Source organism: Maylandia zebra, linkage group LG11 (genome assembly GCF_041146795.1).
Source record: "Maylandia zebra isolate NMK-2024a linkage group LG11, Mzebra_GT3a, whole genome shotgun sequence".
Classification (NCBI taxonomy): Eukaryota; Metazoa; Chordata; class Actinopteri; order Cichliformes; family Cichlidae; genus Maylandia; species Maylandia zebra.
Window position 1 is genome coordinate 38,086,639 of NC_135177.1, and position 6,272 is coordinate 38,092,910.

Here is a 6,272-nt window from a genome sequence, read left to right on the forward strand (position 1 = left end):
ATAAAAACACGGAACTTCAGCACACTTACATTCAGCGCGTTCACGTGCGCGCAGATCAGCTGTAAATCCTCCAAGTCCGCTCAGGTCACAGGCACGAGCCCTCCGGAGTGTCAGCCCGAGCCCACTCAGCTCCCACTGCCACACAGCGGCGGAGCAGCCGGACCGACCACAGCCTTCAGGGCGGAGAGCCGGGGAGGAGCGGGGGAGGAGCGGGGGGAGGAACCAGACCAGGGCTGCACAGCAGAGGCAAACAGCCTCTACAGCCCAGCGGCGCTGTCACTGCGCCCTCTGGTGGCCGCCTGCAGTTCCTCTGGTGTCCAGCAGAGGCAGCAGAGCGTCAGTCTCCACAGACGCCCATGTTATCAGAATCAGATCATTTATGAGGAAATGATGTGTTTACAGTCGCTCCAAGACAATGAGAGCAACAGATTGAACCAGTGAAATAATGTATTATACAGTTACAAACATAAGAAATCGCTCAATTATAAACATCCAGAGTATTACAGAGGTGAAATATATATGATTGACATTTTAATTTTTTTAAACGAACTTTATTTAGAACAATAACAATGACAATCTCAAAGAGACAAGCGACATATTGAATCATTCAGAACAGAATCCCACCTCCTTTTTCTTTTCTCCCAATCAGAGGAATACACATCACTGCCACAGTTGGTACACCACGATGAAATCGACAATAACTGAAAGTAAACACACATACACACACAGACATATATATGTATACATGTCTGTGTGTATAAATGTGTACGTATGCATATACACACGCATCTACATAATAATAATAATATAAAAAGATGAATAACCAATACAAAAATAACTAAATAACAATAAAAAAGAATGAAAAACAAGGAACAGAAATAAAGGAGACAAGGGGATCACAAACTCTCTACAAGTGAGGTTCCATAAACAAGACACATAACTTAAATAAGGGGCTAAGAGAAATCAAACTCTTCTAAAAAACTATGCAGTTTGATTGCTCGGAGCTTATTTATTAGCTTAAGAGATTTACAGGAGTTAGTTTTTAAGAGCAGGCCATGAAGGGGGGATTTAGCATATCGGCATTTATGAATGTAATGCTTTGTTATAATAATGATATATGATTGACCTGTGAATTTCACCGTGTGCTGTGCGTTAGATGGAGCTGTACAGAAATCCACAGACAGTGGTGCATTATGGGTAATCTCAGTCTCTCACTGAACGTGCTCCTGTGACTGGCCAGCACGTCATTGAGTGGGTGGGCGGTATTATCCAGCATCGTCCTTATCTTGGACAAACATCCACCTCTCTGACACCACCCTAATAGGGTCCAGCTTTGAGGTAGAGCAGGTCACCTACTGATCAGAAGGTTGGTGGTTCAATCCCTGCATGCTAAGTATCCTAACCTCCGATGCATCCATCAGAGTATGAATGTGTCTGCATGTAGTCAGAAAGCACCAAGTATGGTGCACGTTGTACAGAGCGCTTTGAGTACTCTGGAGTAGAAAAGTGCTGTATAAGAATCAGTCCACTTAGTATTTAACACCAGTGTCCACATCTCTTCTTCGCCAGTTTGTCAGCTAACTTGTGTTAGTAACAGGCCATCTTTACTCGCCGTACTAAGTAACTATGGATAACTTACCATACTGTCCTTGTGGTCTCTGGATTCACCACTGCCTGCAGCCCGCTCACTTCTTGGACGCTGGTCACCACCTTTCCCCATCTGCCTGGATCTCCAGATGGCGACCGTGGCTCAGGGGGTTGGGAAGCGTATCTGTAACCGGAAGGTCGCCGGTTCGATCCCTGGGCTCTCTGTCCTGGTCGTTGTGTCCTTAGGCAAGACACTTTACCCTACTTGCCTACTGGTGCTGGCCAGAGGGGCCGATGGCGCGATATGGCAGCCTCGCTTCTGTCAGTCTGCCCCAGGGCAGCTGTGGCTACACCTGTAGCTGCCTCCACCAGTGTGTGAATGTGAGAGTGAATGAATAGTGGCATTGTAAAGCGCTTTGGGTGCCTTGAAAAGCGCTATATAAATCCAATCCATTATCATTATTATTATCAATCAGCCTGGAGGTTGTTTACACCCTTGCTGGATGTTCACCCGGCTATCCACGCTTCTCTTCATGCCATTACCACTCCACCTGCCATAACTCAGTCTGTCTCCTCATCTACACCCCGGGCTTCCTGAGCCTCTGCTGATAAACCTTTCCCTCTGTTCACAGAGCCCCGCACATCTGACACACGTTGTAGCAGTACCTCTCTGGGTTTTCTTTGTGTCACCAAATAAAGCTTGTGAGAAACCTTACCATTGCTTCCCGTACTCATATCCATATCTGGGTCCACGTCCACGTATTGGTCTCTGAGCCCCGTAACACTCACAGGTCAATTCAATTCTGTTTTATTTAAATAGCGCCAAATCACAACAAAAGTCACCTCAAGATGCTTCGTATTGTACGGTAGACCCCACAATAATACATACAGAGAAAAACCCAGCAATCATATGACCCCTATGAGCAGCACTTTGGTGACAGTGGGAAGGAAAAACTCCCTTTTAACAGGAAGAAACCTCCGGCAGAACCAGGCTCAGGGAGGGGCGGGGCCATCTGCTGTGATTGGTTGGGGTGAGAGAAGGAAGACAGGATAAAGACATGCTGTGGAAGAGAGACAGAGGTTAATAACAGATATGATTCAATGCAGAGAGGTCTGTGAACACATAGTGAGTGAGAAAGGTGACTGGAAAGGAGAAACTCAATGCATCATGCCCCCGGCAGCCTACGTCTATTGCAGCATAACTAAGGGAGGATTCAGGGTCACCTGGTCCAGCCCTAACTATATGCTTTAGCAAAAAGGAAAGTTTGAAGCCTGATCTTGAAAGTAGAGATAGTGTCTGTCTCCTGAATCCAAACTGGAAGCTGGTTCCACAGAAGAGGGGCCTGAAAACTGAAGGCTCTGCCTCCCATTCTACTTTTAAATACTCTAGGAACAACAAGTAGGCCTGCAGAGCGAGAGCCAAGTGCTCTAATAGGGTGATATGGTACTACAAGGTCATTAAGATCAGATGGGGCCTGATTATTTAAGACCTTGTATGTGAGGAGCAGGACTTTGAATTCACGGACAGAGCTGGGTGTCAAATGTATGCTATGCCTTCTGATGCTGCTGCCTAAGGGAAGCATGTATAATGTAAACAGAATTGGTCTGTTTGGAAGCTGACACAGTCTCTATGGAGATGGGTTTTTGGGGGGGTAGCAGGAGGAGAGAAGCTGCAGAGAGGCGTGTAAGACTGCAGCTCTGCTTCCTGGTCCCAACTCTGGATAGTCATATTTTGGGGGGTTTAATAAATTTGTCCATATTTCTAGAAATGAGAGCTGCTCCATCCAAAGTGGGATGGATGCCGTCTCTCCTAACAAGACCAGGTTTCCTCCAGAAGGTTTGCCAATTATCTATGAAGCCCACTTTGGTTTTTTTAAACAAATTAAATGGAGAATCTGCACCTTCAACATAACAGTTGTGCCATTTGAAAAGTGTCACTTTCAGCATTAAGGCACATCTTTTATTCTGAAGGCAGTCATTCCCCCCCCCCCCGACCATGACCCTTGGTCCTGAGAGAGTCCTCTGTGCAGACTGTGTGTGACAGAGGTTTGCAGCTGTATATAGGTGCACTGCTTATAATAAGAGTATGTTCATGGTGGGGTGAGTTGGACCTGTTGTGGTTTAAGAACCAGCTTTAAAAACAGAAGCAAAGAAAAAGCTCCTCACTCTGAACGTGTTTCAATAAAACATAAAGAATGAAGTATTGATTTTGCTCAAATATGCACTTCCTGGGTTCATTTGTGTTCCTGCAGCTTCCAGTGTCTCAGAAAATCTTCTTCAGAGTGAACATGAAGAGCAGGATCAGCTGGGAACATGTGACCAGGTGCTGATGTACTTCCTGTTAGGACACCAAACATGAATTATAGATTTCCTTCCAGCTGGAATCAAACATCAATCAAACATCCCCAACAGGCACGTGCAGGGGGGGGGGGGGGGGGGGGGGGGGCTGGAGGGGCTTGAGCACCCGCCCCTTTCCTGATGGGTGCCCAAAGTGCCCTTTTGTTGAGGCAACCTAAACAAAATAATTATTTATTTATTATTTATTTATTTGTTAGAGTCCTGTCTGTGCCCCTCAACAATAATATTTATCTATTAATCACAGTTTTGCTAAATAAAAGGATCGGGCTTGCATTTGCATCACATTTGTTTTCCACTTCTGGATACAATTCAGAAAGTCTAGATTCAGAGAAATGCTCCCTGTGTATGACCTTAAATTGAATAAGTCCAAGAGGAGCACAGGAGGTGGACGATCGTACCCTCGCTATAGCCTGTTCCCAAGACTCCTCATGGATTTGAATTCCTAGTTCTCCTTCCCGTGGACACTTAAGCTTAACATTAGAGTGGTTACCAAAAGACGGGATAGTATCATAGAGTTTCGAAATGGTTCCTCTGTGATGAGGAATAAATAATAGCGTAGTTTCCCACTGCTGTTCTGGAGGCAAAGAGGGAAATTTGGGAAACACTTGGCAACAAAATTTCGAATTTGAAAATAGTGAAACAAATGGGTGGTAGGGAGATCGTACCGAGAGGCACAGAGAGACTTGATGAATTTAAGAATCTTATGATTTAATAAAGAAATTTGCACAGAGACGGTAAAATTCTGATGACTGATAACGTAGATGAATACAACAGACGAGGAACAGGCGTTTAAATGCACAAAGGAGACAGTCAGAGACAACTCGGGACAACTGGAGACATTTAAGGATGCAGGGACTGACAGAGACGACGTCTCATCGTGACGAGTAAAGTTTATCTTGCTCTGGCTGGGCAGCTCTCTGGGTGCTCAGCACCCCCAAAGCTCTGATTGTATCGCCCCTGTTCTTCAGTCCTAGAACTGAAGAAGCTTCTCGGATGAGAGGTGAAACGTCTTCAAGCAACTTAAAGATTTACTCTACTAAGTACACGCTTAATGTACTTGTGCTACTTTCTGATACTGTTTGACTTTATTCTGGATCAACAGATTGTACTTTGTACTGCACAGGATTTATTTTTAAGATTTAGTTTCTTATTTGTGTTATAGAAACCATGCACAGCTGCAAGGATGCGATGACGTATCACGCGTCCTTCTGGAAGTGCAGCTCCACAGCACAAGTACATTTACTTGGATGACACCAGGGGGCGACACAGAGCCTGTCAGCCATCTTATAGCAAGTTAAACATAAACAAAGGTTAAAAATAGTTTCTTTCTTATAATTCCAAATTTATTTTTATTATAAATAAACAAACAATAAAAGTAATAAACTGAAAATAAGATAAGAACTCACTAAAAATAAAAGCGATTCAGATAACAGTCAGTCCACTGTGAGTTTCTTTATCATCCATCGTTACTCAGCAGGAAGTCTTCGCCCCCCCCCCCCCCCCCCCCCCCCCCCCCCACTATTGGAGCCGCCATTTCAGCAGGAAGTAGAAGTGCCCCCCCCCTTTCAGGATTGTGTCATCAATTATTCAACAGGAAAGGCTGTAAATATTCAAAAAGATGTCACATCCAGCCTGACTGCAGGGACTTCATCACCCACGAGCCCCGTGGGGTTGGCTGGGACTGTATGTTGAACACGTCTTCATTATTCACTCGTCATTAGCGTCACGTTTAAACCTGCTGATGCTTCTGTTCCAAGAGACCTCAGAATAAGGTTTTTTGAGGCCTTCCTGCACTACGATGGCCACCTGCTCACCTGCTCTTGTGTGATGGTTCACTGACAGCTTTACAATGAGAGAATAAGACCATTAGAGCTCTCAGAAAGGCCCACCGGTACAAGGAACAGACTCCACAGGCACCTCTTGATAAGAGACCTTCGGGTTTATTAAAGGCAGCTTTTTTCAGCCCGCTCAGTTTCCCTGCTGTGGTTCGACCGGCAGCTGCTGAAGGCGTCAGCGAGTGCAGTGTAAAGCTTTGAGGAAATATTCTGTGGACTGATGAGACAAAGCTGAACTCTGGAAAGTTTGAGTCCAGTTACATCAGCACGACACTAACAGAGGATTTCATAAAGAGAACATCCCAGCAGCAGCAGCTGTGGTGGTGGTCCGACTCGCTGTAACTGAGGGAACCATGAATGCTGCTCTGAGGAGGAAGTATTTACAGGCTAGCTTTGTTTGATGATCTGAAACATGAAGAAGAAATCATGGAGGGCCAGTTTAGCATATGCACCAAAACACGACATGGATGAGAAGGTAAGACGGATATTTAA

General features: G+C 45.1%; 1 protein-coding gene across 1 annotated transcript in view; it reads right to left on the bottom strand.

Annotated features, from left to right (window-relative positions):
• Positions 1 to 166, bottom strand: part of LOC143421198 (atrial natriuretic peptide receptor 1-like) — a 60,564-nt gene extending 60,398 nt beyond the window's left edge. Inside the window, exon 1 of the mRNA XM_076890397.1 lies at positions 30 to 166. The gene's annotated coding sequence lies outside the window, so the exon portion shown is untranslated. The remainder of the gene's footprint in view (positions 1 to 29) is intronic.
• Between the last annotated feature and the right edge of the window lie 6,106 nt (positions 167 to 6,272).